Source organism: Capra hircus, chromosome 11 (genome assembly GCF_001704415.2).
Source record: "Capra hircus breed San Clemente chromosome 11, ASM170441v1, whole genome shotgun sequence".
NCBI lineage: Eukaryota > Metazoa > Chordata > Mammalia > Artiodactyla > Bovidae > Capra > Capra hircus.
In genome coordinates, this window is record NC_030818.1 from 11,451,561 (window position 1) to 11,474,655 (window position 23,095).

A 23,095-nucleotide genomic window follows, 5' to 3' on the forward strand; every position below is an offset into this window, starting at 1 on the left:
AAAGCATCAATTCTTCAGCACTCAGCCTTCTTCACAGTCCAACTCTCACATCCATACATGACCACAGGAAAAACCATAGCCTTGACTAGACAGACCTTAGTCGGCAAAGTAATGTCTCTGCTTTTGAATATGCTATCTAGGTTGGTCATAACTTTTCTTCCAAGGAGTAAGCGTCTTTTAATTTCATGGCTGCAGTCACCATCTGCAGTGATTTTGGAGCCCCAAAAAATAAAGGCTGACACTGTTTCTACTGTTTCCCCATCTATTTCCCAAGAAGTGATGGGACTGGATGCCATGATCTTGGTTTTCTGAATGTTGAGCTTTAGGCCAACTTTTTTGCTCTCCTCTTTCACTTTCATCAAGAGGCTTTTTAGTTCCTCTTCACTTTCTGCCATAAGGGTGGTGTCATCTGCATATCTGAGGTTATTGATAGTTCTCCCGGCAATCTTGATTCCAGCTTATGTTTCTTCCAGTCCAGTGTTTCTTATGATGTACTCTGCATATGAGTTAAATAAGTAAGGTGACAATATACAGCCTTAACGTACTCCTTTTCCTATTTGGAACCAGTCTGTTGTTCCATGTCTAGCTCTAACTGTTGCTTCCTGACCTGCATACAGATTTCTCAAGAGGCAGGTCAGGTGGTCTGGTATTCACATCTCTTTCAGACTTTTCCACAGTTTCTTGTGATCCACACAGTCAAAGGCTTTGGCATAGTCAATAAAGCAGAAATAGATGTTTTTCTGGAACTCTCTTGCTTTTTCCATGATCCAGCGGATGTTGGCAATTTGATCTCTGTTCCTCTGCCTTTTCTGAAACCAGCTTGAACATCAGGAAGTTCACAGTTCACATATTGCTGAAGCCTGGCTTGGAGAATTTGAGCATTACTTTACTAGCATGTGAGATGAGTGCAATTGTGCGGTAGTTTGAGCATTCTTTGGCATTGCCTTTCTTTGGAATTGGAATGAAAACTGACCTTTTCCAGTCCTGTGGCCACTTTTGAGTTTTCCAAATTTGTTCACATTTTGAGTGCAGCACTTTCACTTTGAAACAGCTCCACTGGAATTCCATCACCTCCACTAGCTTTGTTTGTAGTGATGCTTTCTAAGGCCCTCTTGACTTCACATTCCAAGATGTCTGGTTCTAGGTTAGTGATCACATCATCATGACTATCTCGGTCATGAAGATCTTTTTTGTACAGTTCTTCTGTGTATTCTTGCCACCTCTTCTTAATATCTTCTGCTTCTGTTAGGTCCATACCATTTCTGTCCTTTATTGAGCCCATCCTTGCATGAAATGTTCCCTTGGTATCTCTAATTTTCTTGAAGAAATCTCTACTCTTTCCCAATCTGTTGTTTTCCTCTATTTCTTTGCATTGATCACTGAAGAAGCCTTTCTTATCTCTTCTTGCTATTCTTTTGAACTCTGCATTTAAATGCTTATAGCTTTCCTTTTCTCCTTTTCTTTTCACCTTTCTTATCTTCACAGTCTAATCACACTAGGACCACAGCCTTGTCTAACTCAATGAAACCAAGCCATGCCTGTGGGGCAACCCAAGACGGGCGGGTCATGGTGGAGAGGTCTGACAGAACATGGTCCACTGGAGAAGGGAATGGCAAGCCACTTCAGTATTCTTGCCTTGAGAACCCCATGAACAGTATGAAAAGGCAATATGATAGGATACCAAAAGAGGAACTCCCCAGGTCACTAGGGGCCCAATATGCCACTGGAGATCAGAGGAGAAATAACTACAGAAAGAACAAAGGGATGGAGCCAAAGCAAAAACAATACCCAGCTGTGGATGTGACTGGTGATAGAAGCAAGGTCCGATGCTGTAAAGAGCAATATTGCATAAGAACCTGGAATGTCAGGTCCATGAATCAAGGCAAGTTGGAAGTGGTCAAACAAGAGATGGCAAGGGTGAATGTTGACATTTTAGGAATCAGCGAACTAAAATGGACTGGAATGGGTGAATTTAACTCAGATGACCATTATATCTACTACTGCAGGCAGGAATCCCTCAGAAGAAATGGAGTAGCCATCATGGTCAACAAAAGAGTCCGAAATGCAGTACTTGGATACAATCTCAAAAATGACAGAATGATCTCTGTTTGTCTCCAAGGCAAACCATTCAGTATCACAGGTATCCAAGTCTATGCCCTGACCAGTAATGATGAAGAAGCTGAAGTTGAATGGTTTTATGAAGACCTACAAGACCTTTTAGCACTAACACCCAAAAAAGATGTCCTTTTCATTATAGGGGACTGGAATGCAAAAGTAGGAAGTCAAGAAACACCTGGAGTAACAGGCAAATTTGGCCTTGGAATGCGGAATGAAGCAGGGAAAAGACTAATAGAGTTTTGCCAAGAAAATGCACTGGTCATAGGAAACACTCTCTTCCAACAACACAGAAGAAGACTCTACACATGGACATCACCAGATGGTCAACACTGAAATCATATTGATTATATTCTCTGTAGCCAAAGATGGAGAAGCTCTATACAGTCAACAAAAACAAGACCAGGAGCTGACTGTGGCTCAGATCATGAACTCCTTATTACCAAATTCAGACTTAAATTGAAGAAAGTAGGGAAAACAGCTAGACCATTCAGGTATGACCTAAATCAAATCCCTTATGATTATACAGTGGAAGTGAGAAACAGATTTAAGGGCCTAGATCTGATAGATAGAGTGCCTGATGAACTATGGAATGAAGTTCGTGACATTGTGCAGGAGACAAGGATCAAGACCATCCCTATGGAAAAGAAATGCAAAAAAAGCAGCCCTTCTATAGACAGAAAGAAAAAATACGCTGGGATCTGACTCTGGGATCTTACTCAGGGATCTTACTCAGGACTGTAGCCCAGGAATGTAGCCTTTCAAACAGCCCTGAGGAATTGTTTCTAAGAGGGAAGGGAGAAACAGGATATTTAGGAGTTTTTACTTAAAAAGAATGCATTTGTTGTTAAAATATTACTGCTAATCACAAAAAAATCTAAACGATTTTAGTGCTTTTTATGCAAAAGAAGATGCAAGAGTCTGAGCATATTGAAATTATGCTTTTGATATGCATCTTAAGATGCATATCTTGATAGTTAACTATCAGGGACCAGTATCCTGTTTTTTTCTCAATCCTGGATTTCCCTCAGGGTGTCTGCATTGGCTGATGACTGGATGACTCAGCTTGATAGTGGACAATAGTCCCTGTTTACTAAAATGTCAGGCAGTGTTTTATGTCCACAATGCCTTGTCTTGGTCATAAATTCAACCAAGGATTGGGGAGCTTTTAATGCCCAATTTGTCCCACGGTGCTAGAAAGATTCACTCTTAGATCAGGAGAGGATTCTGTTCCTAACCCACTTAATGTGTTAATTTTTGGATTAGACCCTGTTAATAATCTAAAATTCTCTGGATTACTTGTTCTTCTAGTCTACTGTGATCTAGGAAATGTTTTCCTTTATTGCTTCTTCCAATGGCTAAAGTTGCTTAATAGTATTATAATTATTCTATGTAGAGTTATATATCTGATCAATTGTCTCAAGATATTTAGACATCATCAATTTTGTCAGAGGCTTAGTTACATACTGGGTAAAGCAAGAGACAGCAATCTTAGAAAATAGACAAGATATAAGTAATACAACTAGCATTATTAATAAAGTCATATATAACACAGAGAGATGCAAGGCATAAATAATTGGAAAACAATGAGGGAACAAAATAAAACAAGGGTTAGTTTAAATAGTTGTAATCCGGTTGCAATAAGCCATCAATTCCACAGGGGAACCAACTGGAGAAATCAAATTCTGGAAGGATCAGGTATTGAGAAAAAAGAGAAATGTTTCATCTTTGTTTATAAATGTATGTTTTACCAACTGGTTAAGTCATGGTTAGCATAGGAGGAAATGTTTTTTGGAAAACAAACGTTTGTTGTTGTTCAGTCACTTGGTCATGTCCGACTCTTTGCCAACCCGTGGCCTGCAATACGCCAGGCTCCCCTGTCCTTCACCATCTCCCAAAATTTGCTCAAACTCATGTCCATTGAGTCAGTGATGCCATCCAACCATCTCATCCTCTGTCATCCCCTTCTCTTCCTGCCTTTAATCTTTCCTAGCATCATGGTCTTTTAAACAAACCTTAAATACCAGTATATTTCAGAAACAAGTCATAAAATTATAAATCATCTTTATCAGTTCATTTAGTCCCATGTAGTTAATTTCTGTTGATCAGGGAAGTCATCAGACTTTCCATTAGAGTATTGTAATTTCTTACGCAGCTCAGTGCTGTGCTTAGCCCCTCAGTCATGTCTGACTCTTTGTGACCCCATGGACTAGCCCACCAGGCACCTATGTCCATGGGGATTCTCCAGGCAAGAATACTGAAGTGGGTTGCTATTTCCTTCTCCAGGAGATCTTCCTGACCCAGGGATTGAACCAGAGGGTCTCCTGCATTGCAGGCAGATTCTTTACCAACTGAGCTATGAGGGAAGCCCACCCAGTTCAGTGATATGATCTAAAAGTCAGAAACTTGTATTTGTCAAAAAGTCCTTTTTATGAACTTTCTTGAAGGTCTTCATTTTATGAAAGCATCAGAGTAAAACGGCCACTGATTATCAATGAGAAAAGACTTGAAATGGCCCAGATTAAGATGTGACTACAAAGCAATTGACAAGAAACTTGGTCATTTCTGTGACATACTTTTTAAGATGATAACTAGAGTTATGAATATGTGCAATTATTATTACCCTAGGACATAACAGATTTTTTAGGAACTCCATGTCAATTTTGGAATATTTACCCACACAGTATAACCTAAGATGATTTTATCACCATTTCTTTGACAATGTTTCCCATGTAATTTAACATACCAAATAAACCTAATTAGTTTAAAATCTCTCTTCAGAGTGTTTCAGAGCCCTTTGGAGCATTCCAAAGTTAGCTAGAGAACTTTATTAATGAAGAACCATATTTAAAATTTGGCTTGAAGAAATGTTTTAGAGATATCAAAGATTTTAAAACACTTGGTCAAGGGAATTCCCTAGTGGCCCAGTGGTTGGGACTCAGTGCTTTCACTTTCCAGGGCTCAGGTTCAGTTCCTGGTCAGGAAACTGAGATTCACAAGCCATGTGGAGCAGCCAAAAGGAACAAACAGAAAAACCTTTGTCAAAAAAGATCACAGGTCTCTGTGAAACAATACTTGTTCATTTAACCAAAGTGCCAATAAAATAATTTAAAGGCAAATACAGGTTTTTTAGCAGGCAAAGAAACTCATAATCTATTACCAAACGTAGCATAGCTTTACAAAGAAAACGTTGTTCTCTTAATGGAGAGAGAAAACCAAACTTCTGTCCTGCACCAGCTCACCCTCAATAACAAAACTTATTTACTTGATTAAGTTAAATTCAGTTCCAACCTGACCATGCACAAAACTCTTTTCTTAGGGCTCCCCTTCTATAAACTTTCCACAACTTTCTATATCTATATTAGATATATCTGTATCTAATCTATATCTTATCTATATCTATATTAGATATATCTATAAAACTTTTGTCTTTTCCAGCTTTAGGACAAAATCACTTTTCCCCCATAACAGAATGCACTTACATTGCTCGTATCTTCTTTTGCTGAAAATACATCCTACTTTTTGCTTCATACTGAAATGTTTCCTTTATTATTGCAGTAGCTTTAATGGCATACATTACAATACTAACTCTTAAAAAAACCTCACTATCTAACGAAAACTGAGAAGCAAGTAATTGTGAACTGCTTGTCAAGCTAGCATTTCTTGATTGGAAAACTTAGAAACATTCATAACGTCTAGAAATACTCACCTTCTCAGAGCATAACTTCTTTCCTCAATGTGGTTCAAGTCACATGTCTAGCAAACCCAAACTTTTCCTCTCATGAGAAAAAAGTAGGTAAACTTAGACCTGTTTAGTAATTAATGTTCCAATATTTTATCCTAATTGAAATTATCTGGATATTCAGTGAATTCTCATCATTTAACTTAATATGGCAAAACGTTGTAATTTTACCTTACAAAAAATCTGGAGAAAGTATTTTGATAGACATATTACCCCCAAACATAATTATTTCTAAAGAGTTCACCTAAAAACTATCTCATTTATCTCTATTTTGTAACTTATGAAAATATCGTCATAACAAGTTATTTATTTATTTGTTTTTGTTAACAGACCGCAACAGAAATAACTCTTACCGACCTTCCATAAACCTAGGTAAAATAAAAGACATGTTTCTATTGCTTAAGCCATCAAGCTTAAGCCAGATTTAATACTTGTATTTAATACTCAATATTTCCTAGATCATGAGAGCCTGAAATTCATTCTGGCTTTTTTTCTTTATATTTCAGTCGGTTTAGTTCAGTTGCTCAGTCATGTCCGACTCGTTGCGACTGCATGAAGTGCAGCACGCCAGGCTTTCCTGTCCATCACCAACCCCCGGAATTTACCCAAACTCGTGTCTGTCGAGTCAGTGACGCCATCCAGCCATCTCATCCTCTGTCATCCCCTTCTCCTCCTGCCCCCAATCCCTCCCAGCATCAAAGTCTTTTCCAATGAGTCAGCTCTTCACATCAAGTGGCCCACGTATCTGAGTTTCAGCTTCAGCATCAGTCCTTCCAATGAACACACAGGACTGATCTCCTTTTGGATGGACTGGTTGGATCTCCTTGCAGTCCAAGTGACTCTCAAGAGTCTTCTCCAACACCACAGTTCAAAAGCATCAATTCTTCGGCACTCAACTTTCTTCACAGTCCAACTCTCACATCCATACATGACCACTGCAAAAACCATAACCTTGACTAGACGGACCTTTGTTGGCAAAGTAATATCTCTGCTTTTTAATGTGCTGTCTAGGTTGGTCATAACTTTCCTTCCAAGGAGTAAGCGTCTTTTAATTTCATGGCTGCAATCACTATCTGCAGTGATTTTGGGCCCCCCCAAAATAAAATCTGACACTGTTTCTACTGTTTCCCCATCTATTTCCCATGAAGTGATAGGACCAGATGCCATGATCTTGGTTTTCTGAATGTTGACCTTTAAGCCAACTTTTTCACTCTCCTCTTTCACTTTCATCAAGAGGCTTTTTAGTTCCTCTTCACTTTCTGCTGTAAGAGTGGTATCATCTGCATATCTGAGGTTATTGATATTTCCCCCAGCAATCTTGATTCCAGCTTGTGCTTCTTCCAGCCCAATGTTTCTCATGATGTACTCTGCATATAAGTTAAATAAGCAGGGTGACAATATACAGCCTTGACATACTCCTTTTCCTATTTGGAACCAGCCTGTAGTTCGGGTTCAGTTCTAACTGTTGCTTCCTGACCTGCATACAGATTTCTCAAATGGCAGGTCAGGTGGTCTGGTAATCCCATCTCTTCCAGAATTTTCCATGGTTTATTGTGATCCACACAGTCAAAGGCTTTGGCATAGTCAATAAAGCAGAAATAGATGTTTTTCTGGAACTCTCTTGCTTTTTCCATGATCCAGCGGATGTTGGCAATTTGATCTCTGGTTCCTCTGCCTTTTCTAAAACCTGCTTGAACATCTGGGAGTTCACGGTTCACGTATTGCTGAAGCCTGGCTTAGAGAATTTTGAGCATTACTTTACTAGCGTGTGAGATGAGTGCAATTGTACGGTAGTTTGAGCATTCTTCGGCATTGCCTTTCTTTGGGATTGGAATGAAAACTGACCTTTTCCAGTCCTGTGGCCACTGTTGAATTTTCCACATTGGCTGGCATATTGAGTGCAGCACTTTCACAGCATTATCTTTCAGGATTTGAAATAGCTCAACTGGAATTCCATCAGCTCCACTAGCTTTGTTTATAGTGATGCTTTCTAAGGCCCACTTGACTTCACATTCCAGGATGTCTGGCTCTAGGTGAGTGATCACACCATCGTGATTATCTGGGTCATGAAGATTTTTTTCTACAGTTCTTCTGTGTATTCTTGCCACCTCTTCTTAATATCTTCTGCTTCTGTTAGGTCCATATCATTTCTGTCCTTTATTGAGGCCATCTTTGCATGAAATGATCCCTTGGTATTTCTAATTCTCTTGAAGAGATCTCTAGTCTTTCCCATTCTGTTGTTTTCCTCTATTTCTTCGCATTGATAGCTGAGGAAGGCTCTCTTATCTCTCCTTGGTATTGTCTGGAACTCTGCATTCAGATGCTTATATCTTTCCTTTTCTTCTTTGCTTTCACTTCTCTTCTTTTCACAGCTATTTGGAAGGCCTCCTCAGACAGCCTTTTGCATTTCTTTTTCATGGGGATGGTCTTGATCCCTGTCTCAGCATTTAATTTCTAAGTGCTTACTTTTAAATCAGTTAAATAGAGCCCTTTTGTCATTTAGTTTTGATAATACTATTCATATCATATGTATTATGTATACACAGATATATAAACAGATATAACTGGAGATCTCATAATTTCATTTTAAAATTTAGTTTTGAATCTAGTATTACAATATAAACCCACTAGTTTATAAATAACAGAATAAGTGAAATTTATTTGCTCAGATGACTAAAGTTTTACTATCTTTGGAAAAGAGTTTTAAAATTTGTGTTGGTCTTGATAAACCCTTAAAGAGGCAATGAATTAGCTTTTGGAACAAGGAGTGGCTTGAGTTTTGAATGGCATTTTCCCGTCAGTTCCAGGTTTATCTGGCTGAACCAATGGGGCTCAGTCTCAGGTCAGTCTGTGGGCTGTATTTACATTTCTGATTTGCGGCGATTTGCAAGACAAAGATGGCTGCTTTTAATTTCATAAAAAACTCGTCTTCTGCCTAAATAATTTTAAAAGATTGATTTGCCTAACTATATTTTCTTTAATTTGTTTTTTTTTTTATAAAGTAAGAAGATATCCAACTAAACTAAAAATCAAGAGTTCCATGGTCTACCCCACACATCGTTGGTGGGAATGTAAATTGGTGTATCCAGTGTGGAAACAGTATGGAGGTTCTTCAAAACACTAAAAATAGAACTACCATATTATCCAGCAATCCCACTCCTGGTTATATATCCCAACAAAACTAAAATTCAAAAAGATATATGTACCCCTATGTTCATAGCAGTAGCACTATTTGCAATAACCAAGACATGGAAATAACTTAAATGCTCAACAGATGAATGGACAATGAAAGTGTGGTACATATATATAATGGAATACTACTCAGCCATAAAAAGAATGCCATTTGTAGCAACATGGTTTGACCTAGAGATCATCATGCTAAGTGATTTAAGTCAGAAAGAGAAAGACAAATACCATATGATATCACCTGTACGTGGAATCTAACATATGAGACAAATGAACTTATTTATGAAACAGAAACAAACTCACAAGTATTGAGAACAGACTTGTGCTTGCTGAGGGGTGAGGTGGGAAGGGAAGAAGTGGGAGTTCGGGATTAGCAGCTGCAAACTCTTATATACAGAAGGCATAAACAACAGAGCACAGTAGTACTGCACAGGAAAATATATTCAATATTCTGCAATAAACCGTAATGGAAAAGAAAGAAAAAGTATGTAAATATGGGTATAACTAAATCACTTTGCTGTACTGCAGAAATTAACACTTGAATGTAAATCAACTATGCATGCATACTAAGTCATTTCAGTTGTGTCTGACTCTGTGACCCTATGGACCATGGTCTGCCAGGCTCCTCTGTCCATGGGATTCTCCAGGCAAGAATCTTGGAGTGGATTGCCATGTCCCCCTCAAAGGGATTTTCCCAAACTAGGGATCAAATCCCTGTCTCTTGCGTCTCTTACCAGCACCACCTGGGAAGCCCCAGATCAACTATACTTCAAGATGATAATTTTTTAAAAGAAGAGTTCTATGTCCTAGAACTCTAGGGTTCAATATATCATGCACTGAAAAATTTGCTCCCTTCATTAATCACAGCCTTGTCATGATGAAGGGGCTTCAGTTCAGTTCAGTTCAGTTCAGTCGCTCACTCGTGTCCAACTCTTTGCGACCCCATGAATCGCAGCACGCCAGGCCTCCCATCTCCCGGAGTTCACTCAGACTCACGTCGATCGAGTCCGTGGTGCCATCCAGCCATCTCATCCTCTGTCGTCCCCTTCTCCTCCTGCCCCCAATCCCTCCCAGCATCAGAGTCTTTTCCAATGAGTCAACTCCTCGCATGAGGTGTCCAAAGTACTGGAGTTTCAGCTTTAGCATCATTCCTTCCCAAGAAATCCCAGGGCTGATCTCCTTCAGAATGGACTGGTTGGATCGCCTTGCAGTCCAGGGGACTCTCAAGAGTCTTCTCCAACACCACAGTTCAAAAGCATCAATTCTTTGGTGCTCAGCCTTCTTCACAGTCCAACTCTCACATCCATACCTGACCACAGGAAAAACCATAGCCTTAGGCCTATCCAGTCGCTGGTAGTAGTGTATCAAAACCTTTTGTTTTAATTCCATCAGCATCCACTTTATTTTTCCCATTTCTTAATAAACATCTGAAAATCTCTGTCCTATTGGGATGAGTTCCTTTAAAATTTCCATCTTCTTGGGAAGAAATCTCTATTTTCCCTCAGCTTCTTGTTATATCCTTATTAATCAATCTAATTAACACTTAAAAAATATATATATTATTGAAATATAGTTGACTTAACAATGTTTCAGGTGCATAGCAAGGTAATTCAATTATACATATATACATATATTATTTTCAGATTATTTTCCATTATAAGTTATTAGAAGATATTGACTATAGTTCTCTGCGCCATACAGTAAACCTTTGTTCCTTGATGATTATATATTTTTTTAAATGAGAAATCTAGCATTCTAGTCACACTAAGCTAAACAAGTGGAATCAAAATGTCATAAATTCTTACAGTAGGCCAAATTTCATGTTTTCTAAAATATATATATTATACATACTATATACATATATGCATATGTATACAAAAGTTTTTCTACAATGCTTGATAAAGGCTTGAGAAAGAACATCAAAGGACAAAAAAAAGGAAGAGCTGGAGAAATTGGAAAACAAGTGAAATGAAATGAGAGCACTGAATATGAAATAGAAAAAGTGAAACAAACTAGATGAAAGTAAAAGATCAGCATATAGTCCAGTTGTTTTTAAATATTGCTGCTCATTAGAAACACATCAGGAGCTTTGCAGAAAAGAAGCATTACTTGGGCATTTGTATTTTTTAAAAAGTTTCAAGATAATTTTGATATGCATATGGATTTTTAAAAGTGATTACAGGTTTTTGCATTAAATGGCAGTTTTGGTGATATAAAATCCTATTATTTTCTATTGACCAATCATGATAAAATGGTGTTGAATGAGTAATAGTTACATAATCACAATAGTAAAAGATGTTTATCAATTTTCACAATCAATTGCCAGACAAAAATTAAAAGATAATTCTGTTTGCAAGGCATAATGGAAGCATAATTAACCTAACAATATAAAATAATTACATACAATTTAGGGGGTTAAGTAGAGTGATGTGGTAAGGGAAATGCCTACATACACATGTTTTCATCTGCCCAGCCAGTCTATGTCTTCTGGTCAGTGCATTTAATCCGTTTACATTTAAGGTAATTATCTATATGTATGATCCTATTGCCATTTTCTTATTTGTTTTGGGTTTATTTTCTATAGGTAAGTCTTTTCTTCCTCTTGTTTCCTGCCTAGAGAAGTTCCTTTAGGATTTGTAAAGCTGGTTTGGTGGTACTGAATTCTTTTAACTTTTGCTTTGTCTGGAAATCTTTTGATCTCTTCATCAAATCTGAATGAGTCTTGTTGGGTAGAGTATTCTTGGTTGTAGTTTCTTCCCTTTCATCACTTTAAATATATCATGCCATTCCCTTCTGGCTCGTAGTTTCTGTTGAGAAATCAGCTGATAACCTTATGGGATTCCCTTGTATGTTATTTGTCTGATCGAAGGGTCTCAGCCTGAGCTGAGGATTGAAGGATGATCACCTCTGCTTGGCAAAGAACTTGAATTCTGGTTCTGTTCTGTTCTGGTCTGTGGTTTGAATTCTGGTTCTCTTCTGGTCTAGTCTGGTTTCTGCTAGGGCCAAGTTCCAGTTCTGCCTTCCCTGGAGGCCCAGAGTGAAGTCCCGTAATGCCTGGGTGTCTGCAGGTGGCAGACCTTCCAGACGTCTGTGACGTCTCCTGTTCCTTCCCCTCTTTTCTCAACCTGGCTTCCTTTCCTCCCTTTGAAGACCTGAGGCATTTCCATTTACTCTGTTGGTACTTGGATCTGGAGTTCTGTGTCTCTGTAGGAGGTTTTCTGAGAGACTGCAATCTTGTATTTCAGGAACTGTCTGATTAGGATGGCTGGGCATGTGTTCTATGGTGTGATTTGTGATGGCCATTTTGCTTTGTGGGGATTAAAGTTTCTTTTTTTGGTGGGGTATGGAGGCAGCCAGGCAGTAAGAACGCAGACCACTTAATTTTTAGAAACTGGGAAGTGGGAACATGTCCTGAGTATTCTAGGTGCCCAGTGTGCCAGTTCACCCAACAAAAGAAAGTGAAGAAAGTGAAAATCTCTCCCTTGTGTTCCACTCTTTGTGACCCCATGGACTGTATAGTCCATGGAATTCTCCAGGCCAGAATACTGGAGCGGGTAGCCTTTCCCTTCTCCAGGGGATCTTCCCAACCCAGGGGTTGATCCCAGGTCTTCTGCATTGAAGACAGATTCTTTACCAGCTGAACCACAAGGGAAGCCCAAGAATACTGGAGTGGGTAGCCTATTCCTTCTCCGATGGATCTTCCCGGCCCAGAAATTGAACCGGGGTCTCCTTCATTGCAGGCAGATTCTTTACCAACTGAGCTCTCAGGGAAGCCCAAAGAAGGCGTCATCTAACCGGGTGGATTCTGGGAAGAGTGAAGCTCTCAGCGGTGTGACAGGCCGTCAGAGGATCACTGGCAGAATCAGCATCTACCAAGCAGGGGTTTAAGTCCAGCCTGTCACACCGCCACCAGGTGGCACCAAAGTGCAACCACACCTCATGCATTCGGATTTGCCGGCCTCAGACTGGACAGTCCGGAAAGCAGAGTCAGATACTGAGGCAGGTCTCTTGAGAAAGGGTCTTTTCTGTCCTCTGCCCCCAATCCTCAGGGTTGAAACTTCCCTTAAGGGGATATGAACCTCTCCCACAAGCCCCCAGTTAGGGATGTGGGATCCAAAAGTGGATATTCTCTGGGGAGAAGAGGGAGGCAGCAAGTCCTGCATAAGTGAGTCCAGAGAGCCCGGCAAGGTACCAAGATCATCAAAGGACTAGAGGGCCTGAGAATGCAAAGGTTTCACAAAAGTGGGTGGGAGGGGACTAGCAGAATAGAAGTGGCCTTGAGCTCCTGGCCAGAAGTGCATGTACTAAAACTATGAAGTGTGGGAAACAGTCCCACATAGTCCTGCATAGTCTGTGGCACATGACAGACCTGGAAGGAGAAGTTGATTTACATCTCAAGGATGCCAAAGTTGGCAGGTGACCACCACAGAACATTCAGATGACTCTCCCTTAATGCTGAGAAAACTACCCCCGACTTAGATGCAGCCTTCTGTAAGAAGATGGGAAGGGGGAAATTATAATTCACTGGGAAAATCCTGAAAAGGCAGAAATGGCTTAATTTATCTGACAGTGAGCCATAATATTCATGTCTGGTTGTGGGTGTTGCTTTTCTTGGCCATTAAGAGTAAAAAAATAACTTAAAATAGAGGAAAAATTGTGTAACAGAAAAATAAAGCTACATTTTGTTTTACAAAACCTGAATCTTCAGCCTATGAAATGCATATCAGTTATAAATATTCATAAAAATTGAATGCATATAATTCAATTAATACATTCCAAAAGCAGAAATTGTACAGATTACATTCTGTGGCCACAGTGCAACCAATAAACATGCCAAAACAAAACAAGAAAACCCGGTCACTTGCAAATCATAAAAAGGGGAAAATTATCCTAAACAGCACTAGAATCATGGAGAAATTTAGTGTACAATATAAGACTCTTTAGAGAAAGAATAAGTAAGAAAGCACAACATATTAAGCCTAAGACATATGGGCAAAGTTGTGTTTTTGTAATGTGCTAGATCTGTTTCTTTGACTTGAATTATTTTAAGTTGTTGAATCCAGAGACTCTCAGCATCCAATCCAAACACAAAAATACATTTTTCATGTGTCCCATCACCACTGATGAACCCATATTTTGGACCAAGGATTTTAATTCTAATTGTGCATCTGAAATTAAAGGAACTACTCTGATTTCCTGGCCACCTATACCAATCATTTGTGATAACTGACACCATATACAAGGACTCAGTGTCAAACAATCATTGTCTCTGTTAACCTCTTAGCATACAAGCCTAAATAATGTTTGTAAGACTCTAAAGATACTGGAGTTATCATTGTGCTACAAAAAGTATTATAATATTTTTATAATAAAAAGTATTTTAAAGTGATTTTCTCCTATGCTTTTAAAAGTGTTTTTTCTCCATTCTTATTGTATGCATATAAAAAATGATATGTATATCTACCTTGACCTTTTCAAAGCTAAAATCAGGAGCCCCAGCACTAGAGCATGTGACGTCATGTTGCGGCCTGACAGCCATAAGGTGGCAGCAAAATCTGAAGCCTTTTCACTGACATGCAGCCCAGGCTTTCTTCCTTATCCAGATACAGCAGCCCTCCTTGTCCTTATAATCCTCTGGTCTCTAGTCTGGTTTTAGGGCTTGCTTTTCATGATCTTGCTGTGCTGCTTCTCACAAGTGAGCAAACACAGTACTTGTTGTATAGTTACTAAGTCATGTCTGACTCTTTGGGACCCCATAGACTGCAGCACTCCAGGCTTCCTTGTCCTTCACCGTCTCCCAGAGTTTACTCAAACTCATGTCCGTCAAGTCGGTGATGCCATCCCACCATCTCATCCTCTGTTTGTCCCCTTCTCCTCCTGCCTTCTTTCTTTCCCAGCATCACGGTCTTTACCAATGAGTCAGCTCTTCACATCAGGCGGCCAAAGTACTGAAACTTCAGCATCGGTCCTTCCAATAAATATTTAGGGTTGATTTCCTTTAGGATTGACTGGTTTCATCTTCTTGCTGTCCAAGAGACTCTCATGAGTCTTCTCCAACACCACAGTGTGAAGCATCGGTTCTTCGGCTCTCAGCCTTCTTTATGGTCCCACTCTCACAATTGTACATGACTACTGGAAAAACCAAAGCTCTGGGTATATGGATCTTTGCCAGCAAAGTGATATCTCTGCTTTTTAATATATTACCCAGGTTTGTCATAGCTTTTCTTCCAAGGAGCAAGTGTCTTTTAATTTCATGGCTGCAGTCACTGTCTGCAGTGATTTTGAAGTCCAAGAAAATAAAGTCTGTCACTGTTTCCACTGTTTCCCCATCTATTTGCCATGTAGTGATGGGACTGGATGCCATGATCTTTGTTTTTTGAATGTTGATTTTCAAGTCACTTTTTTCACTCTCCTTTTTCACCTTTATCAAGAGGCTATTTAGTTGTCTTCACTTTATGCCATTGCCGGGAAAAATATCCATAACCTCAGATATGCAGATGACACCATCCTTAGGGCAGAAAGCTAAGAACTAAAGAGCCTCTTGATGAAAGTAAAAGGGGAGAGTGAAAAAGTTGGCTTAAAACTCAACATTCAGAAAACTAAGATCATGGCATCCAGTCCCATCATTTCATGGCAAATCGATGGGAAAGCAATGGAAACAGTGACAGACTTTATTTTTTTGGGCTCCAAAATCACTGCAGATGGTGACTGCAGCCATGACATTAAAAGATGCTTTTTCCTTGGAAGAAAAGTTATGACCAACCTAGAGAGCATGTTAAAAAGCAGAGACATTACTTCACCAACCATAGCTTTGCCCTGTTTCATTGTGTACTCCAAGGCCAAACTTGCCTGTTATTCTGGGCATCTCTTGACTTCCTACTTTTGCATTCTAGTCCCCTCTTATGAAAAGGACATCTTTCTTTGGTGTTAGTTCTAGAAGGTGTTGTAGGTCTTCATTAGAACCACTCAACTTCATCTTCTTTGACGTCAATAGTTGGGGCATAGACTTGGATTATGTGGTGTTGAATGATTTGCCTTGGAAACAAGCCAAGATCATTCTGCGATGTTTGAGACTGCATCCAAATTCTGCATTCAGGCTCTCTTGTTGATGATGAGTGCTACTCCATTTCTTCTAAGGGATTCTTGCCCACAGTAGAGGATATAATCATCTGAATTAAAATTTCCCATTCCTGTCCTCGTTGGAGAGTTCTGACAAAACATGGTCCTCTGGAGAAGGAAATGGCAAACCACTTAAGTATTCTTGCTTTGAGAACCCATTGAACAGTATGAAAAAACACAGTCCTGGCTTGCGTTAAAATATCACCATTGCTAACACACAGTGACTTTTGTAACTTATATAAAACCACTATAATGAGTGTTGTTGAAGCTTAATTCTTTCCTAATGCGTTTATTTTGATTTATTAATACTCTAAGGTTCCTAATTTACCACTTCATCACTTTCTTCAAATTTTGGCAGCTAGTCTTAAGTGAAATCCATGGACTTCCTGCTGCTGCTAAGTCACTTCAGTTGTGTCCGACTCTGTGCGACCCCATAGATGGCAGCCCTCCAGGCTCTGCCATCCCTGGGATTTTCCAGGCAAGAACACTGGAAACCCTAGTATTAGCTAAATCTAGGATTGGGAGAGCATCCCCAGGGTGAGAACTCTGAAATTCCTGGATGCTGTCTTGGTGCTGCTGAGGTCCATTTCCTCTGAGATTTGGCGTGAGTTTTCAGTAGTTTGTGCCTTTCTTTCTGTTGTATGTTTCTTAGGCATGTTGTTGTTGTTGTCATTTAGTCATCAAGTTGTGTCTGACACTGTAGTGAGCGACCATTTCCTCCTCCAGGGGATCTTCCCAACCCAGGGATTGAACCCAAGTGTCCTGCTTGGCAGGTGGATTCTTTGCCTCTGAGCCACCAGGGAAACCCTTGTTATGGGGAAGTTAAAAGAAGCTGTATTGAAGACTGCTAACCAGAACATCCTTATAACACACAATGGGGCTGAAACTTTGACAGTCCTGTGGAATAACCAGATGCTGAATTTGAAGGTTCCTGGAGCTGGCACCAGGGGCAAGGGAATGCTCCCCCTCCTCCAGCCCTCCCGACCGTTCTTACTTCTCACCACCTTCAGGAAGAAAATGAGGTCTGGCTAGATCAAATGTCTGTGGCTCTGGAAGAGACTCTCAGGAGTGTAGCGCCAGGAGGAAAAAAAGCCAGAAGGGTTATCTAGACTTTTTTTTTTTTTTTAATCTGTGTAATTCCCTGGCTGTCCAGTGGTTAAGATTCCGTGCTCGCACAGCTGAGGGCCCAGATTTGATCCCTGGTCAGGAAACCAAAGTCCCAGAAGCCACGAGGTATGGCCAATAAAAAACAAAAGTTGTTGCTTCCCTTGTGTTCAAGTAGGGCAGAGGGTGAGTCTCCTTGTGGCCCCTTCTCACTCATGGGCTCTCACTGACCAGGGCCCCTTTAGGTCTCTGCTCCTGACCACGATGCTCTTTCACAGCTGAGTGAAGCCAGCACCCTACAAAGGTTCTTACTGTTATTGCAACCATCCTCTCATGACATCTCAGACAAGCATTTGGGAACTTACACTCTGTAGTGTGGGCTCGACAGAGGGGTGACTCCACTTTGAAAAAGGAGGTTCCCCACTATGGCAGCCCCAATCTCTATGGAGATTACACCATAATCTCCCCATAGCCAATTGTCCCAGCCCCTGACAAGCCTCTAGGTTTTTTCCTCTCTGAATTTGTCTATATAGATATATAATTATTAAAAACCTTATTATTTCTGGCTGCACTGGGTTTTCATTGCTGCATGCACACTTTCTCTAGTTGTGGCAAGCAGGGCCTCCTCTCTAGTCATGGTAGGTGGGCCTCTCATTGCAGTGGCTTCTCTTGCTGCAGAGCGGGGGCTCCAGAGCATGTGCGGGCTTCAGTACTTGTGGTGCTCAGGCTTAGTTGCTGTGTAGCATGTGGCGTCTTCTGGGACCAGGGATCGAACCCATTTCCCCTGCATTGGCAGGTGCATTCTTAACCACTGGACCACTAGGGAAGTTCTTCCCTCTGAATTTGCTGGTCAAGGCAAACAATCCCAAAATATTACATTCATTTAAAAGACCCCTTAGTTGGTCTAAAGGATGAAAAGGAGATAGGTGTTGCAGTGGAGGGAGGAACATCCCACGGTAAGGGGCCAGTATGAGGGACAGCTGAGGTGGCTGGCCCTTGGACAGTGAGGAGTGACCAGTGCAAGACAAGGCCACGGATTGCTGGGGTTAAACATTTTGACCTTTATCATGATGTGATGGAGAGCCATTCGATATTTTGAAACAGATTAAGTGATACAACCTGATTTGTGCTTTAAAAAATAATCTGTCTGCAAAATAATTTGGAGCATGTCAGGAGGATATAGCTATGGCCCAAGCGAGAGATGATGGTGATGGAGAGAAGACATATTTAGAATCTGGGGGGAGAGGAATGAAAGATATGTTCACAGCACAAAGGTAGGGTTGTCTTCCTATGGCCATATCTACCTTTCTCTATACTTTCACACCTACATTTATGCTTTCACTTCACTTTGGAGGGAAGGGTTTCTCTGTCAATCATCTCGGAGGGAGAACTCGGGGAACTGGGAGCTTTGGGTAAGGAGATAAACATACAGTAGGTGAGATGGGGAGACTGAGATCCCAAGGTGTGGATCACTCTAGGTCAACAAAGCTGTTCAATTTCATCTAGCCAGACCCTCACCGAGAACTCTGGAGAAAAGCTATCCAGCTGCTTCCCTGTAGACCCAGAAGCTCCCTGGGTCCCAGTCTCTAGAGAAGTTTCACTAGAGTGCCATGGCTACAGTAGTCATGTGACGGACGTAGGCCTCCAGCTCCATGTCCCTAAGGACCTGGTGCACCACAGTTGGAGGGAGGTTTGGGAGCAGGACCCCTGGGTTTTCACACAGGGCCTCTTAATTGTCTTGGTGACAGACACAGCTGAGGTGTGGTGTTTTCTGACTTTAGCCCTCCACAAGGGGCTAGTCTAGCCCAGACAAAGGGAAGAGTGTATGGAGGTGACAGGCCAAAGGTCAGAAAAAACCTGGAGACCTTGGAGGAAGAAGCCAGGCACCAAGAGAGGGAGATTGGCCACTGGCCTCAAGGTAATAGAATCAAAAGCAAGAACGTGCTCAAAAAAACAAGAGAATGAGAGCGTATCAGGAGAACACAGGACTTGATCTGAAGGAGCTCCCAATGGTCAAAGCTGGAACAATCTGAGCAATAAAATGAATAAAATAGTATTGGATTATTATCCAAAAACATTAAATATATGTACATGTATTCATAGTCAGGAAAATATGATTGAAGAAATAATTAAATGGGGATGAGAGAGAAATCTTGCCCCCAAAGTTCTTTTCATTTATGTCAGTAGTCTCTCATCTAGAAATCGGAGCTTAGTTCCCTTTCCACACCTAAGGGTGGTCTTGATACTGTCTGTGTTCAAAGAGAGTTTGGAAGAGGAAAGATAGTAACATAGCTATTAGTGGAAGAGTCTGGCAAATACTGCCTTAACCATGTGATCAGGGTAAACATCACAGGTGATGTTGTGTGGGTTTGTTGTTGAGTCACTCAGTCGTGTCTGACTCTTTGTGACCACATGGACTGAAGCGCACACTGGTCTTCCCTTTTCTTCACTGTTTCCCGGAGCTTGCTCATATCCATGTCCATTGAATCGGTGATGCCATCCAATCATCTTGTCCTCTGTCATCCCCTTCTCCTCCTGCCTTCAATCTTTCCCAGCATCAGGGTCTTTCACAATGAGTCAGTTCTTCTTATTAGGTGGCCAAAGTATTGGAGCTTCAGCTTCAGCGTCAGTCCTTCCAGTGAATATTCATCAGTCCTTCCAGTGAAATATCCTGATTTCCTTTAGGATTGACTGGTTTGATCTCCTTGCAGTCCAAGGGACTCTCAAGAGTTTTCTACAACACCATAGTTCAAAAGTATCAATTCTTTGGTGCTCAGCCTTCTTTATGGTCCAACTCTCACATCCATACATGACTACTGGAAAAACCATAGCTTTGACTATATGGATCTTTGTTGGCAAAGCAACGTCTCTGCTTTTTAATATGTTATCTAGGTTTGTCATAGCTTTTCTTCCAAGGAGCAAGTGTCTTTTAATGTCATGGCTGCCATCACCATCTGCAGTGATTTTGGAGCCCAAGAAAATAAAGTCTGTTACTGTTTCTGTCGATTCCCTATCTATTTGCCATGAAGTGATGGGACCTGATGCCATGATCTTCGTTTTTGAATGTTGAGTTTTAAGTCAGATTTTTCACTCTCCTCTTTCACCTTCATAAAGAGGTTTGTTTAGTTCCTCTTCACTTTCTGCCATAAGGGCGGTGTCATCTGCATATCTGAGGTTATTGATATTTCTCCCGGCAATATTGATTCCAGCTTGTGCTTCATCCAGCCTGGCATTTCACATGATGTACTCTGCATATAAGTTAAATAAGCAGGGTGACAATATACAGCCTTGACGTACTCCTTTCCCAATTTTGAACCAGTCGTTGTTTCATGTTGGGTTTATGTGCCTCCTAATGTGGTGCAGAGAAATGACTTCATCTCTGTGGTGTTCTTTCCTGAAACTCACACCTCCAGTCTAGTTATGAGAGGAGCATCAGCCAAACCTAAATTGAGTGGTATCCTATGAGATAACTGACCAGTATTGGGCTTCCCCAATACTGCACTATTTTCACAATTTTTTCTGTAAATATAAAATTATTCCAAGTTATCATTTTTGACTAATGTGGTGAAATTGCCTTCCTAGTTGTTGTTGTTCAGTCACCCAGTTGGGTCCAACTCTTTGCGACCCCATGGACTGCAGCACGCCAGGCCTCCCTGTCCCTCACTATCTACTGGAGTTAGTCCAAGTTCATGTTCATTGCATCAGTGATGCTGTCCAGCCATCTCATCTACTGACACCCTCTTCTCAATCTTTCCCAGTATCAGGGACTTTTCCAATGAGTTATCTATTCACGTCAGATGACCAGAAATACTGGAGCTTCAGCTTCAGCATCAGTCCTTTCAGTGAATATTCAGGGTTGATCTCCCTTAAGATAGACTGGTTTGATCTTCTTGCTGTCCAAGGAACTTTCAGGAGCCTTCTCCAATGCCCACATCCGAATCCCTAGAATCTGTGATTGTTGTCTTACGAGACAAAAGGGACTTCACAAATACTATTAAGGGTCTTAGAAAGGAGGCTGTCCAGCATATCGTAGGTGGGCCCAGTGTGAAGTTGAGACTGAGTAGGATTCTGTGTGACCTTCCTGGGTGCAAAAGACCCTCTATGTCTCCCATATCTTGTCTGTAGGGAGCAGGCTTTAGTCTCCTGGGTCTTTCCTGAGTTCCAAAGGCTACTCCATTTCTTCTAATTGATTCTTGCCCACAGTACTAGGTATAATGATCATCTGAATTGAATTCACCCATTCTCATCCATTTTAATCAAATATCTGTGTTTAATCTTGCCATCTCCTGCTTGTCAATGTTAAATTTACCTTGATTCATGGACCTAACATTCCAGGTTTCTATGCAATATTGTTCTTTACAGTAGCAGACTTTACTTTCACCACCAGACACATCCACTTTTGAGCAATGTTTTCACTTTGGCCCACCTGCTTCATTCTTGCTGGGGCTCTTATTAATTGCCTGCCTCTCTCCCCCAGGCATCTTATGACCTAGGAATTCATCTTCTGGTGTCATATCTTTTTGCCTTTTCATAGTGTCCATGGGGTTCTCTAGGCAAGAATACTGGAGTCTAAGTGTAAATTGGGATGAATGCTATGAAGGAAAAGAACCAGCTGTTTATCTTATAGCTGAGGACCTAACACAGAAGCTGGCCCTGAAGCCAGTGCTGTCAGGGAGGGGAACTTGAGGCACTAATGTAACCCACGCCTCAGCTCCTCTGCTGGAGCAGCACCTCACCGAACTCCAAGTCCTTGGGCCTGATGCTGCTTTTTGTAATGGCCACACCTGCCTGATGCAAAGATTCACTGGAAAAGACCCCGATGCTGGGGAAGACTGAGGGCAGCAGGAGAAGAGGGGTAACAGAGGATGAGATGGTTGGATGGCATCATCAAATCAATGGACATGACGCTGCTGCTGCTAAGTTGCTTCAGTCGTGTCCAACTCTGTGCGACCCCATAGACGGCAGCCCACCAGGCTCCCCCGTCCCTGGGATTCTCCAGGCAAGAACACTGGAGTGGGTTGCCATTTCCTTCTCCAATGTAGGAAAGTGAAAAGTGAAAGTGAAGTCACTCAGTCGTGTCCAACTCTTAGCGACCCCATGGACTGCAGCCCACCAGGCTCCTCCGTCCATGGGATTCTCCAGGCAAGAGTACTGGAGTGGGGTGCCATTGCCTTCTCTGCAATGGACATGAGTTTGAGCAAACTCCGGGAGATAGTGAAGGACAGGGAAGCCTGGTGTGCTGCAGTCCATGGGGTCACAAAGAGTCAGACACGGCTGAGCAACTAAACAACAACACGACCTGCTAGATCTTTTCAATTTGAGTGTTTAATATTCAAATACCATAATCAAGTCATCAGTCACATTCTGTTTGCTACTCTAAGGAGTAACTACTAAATCTGACTCATCACGTGGGTCTCAGACATAAATTGCAAACCCTGAAGTTGTCAAGGTTTCGGTTTTTGAGGGATGAGAAATGGCTGATGGGGCTGGAGGGAAGAACAGGATATAATAAAACTGGGTGCTAACTTTGGGGAAGGTGAGCCGGGCTATGGTTCAAGTTCAAATTTTGTGCTAACTGCAATGGGAGTCACGTGCGGAATTTAAATTGAGAAGTGTCTGTCTAATATTTCTTTTAAACCATATCACATAGTGCTAGGTTTTAAGAGAAATGACCGTCTATCTGTTTTTTGACTTTTTGATGATTCCTTGCCAAACTGAATTAAAATAGGAGTTGGTAGATGCAGGCGAGAATTACTCTATGGAGATGACTTCCTTATGGTTAATAAAGACTGGTAAGTGAAAAAGTTCGGTGTTGAAGCCTTTTAAATT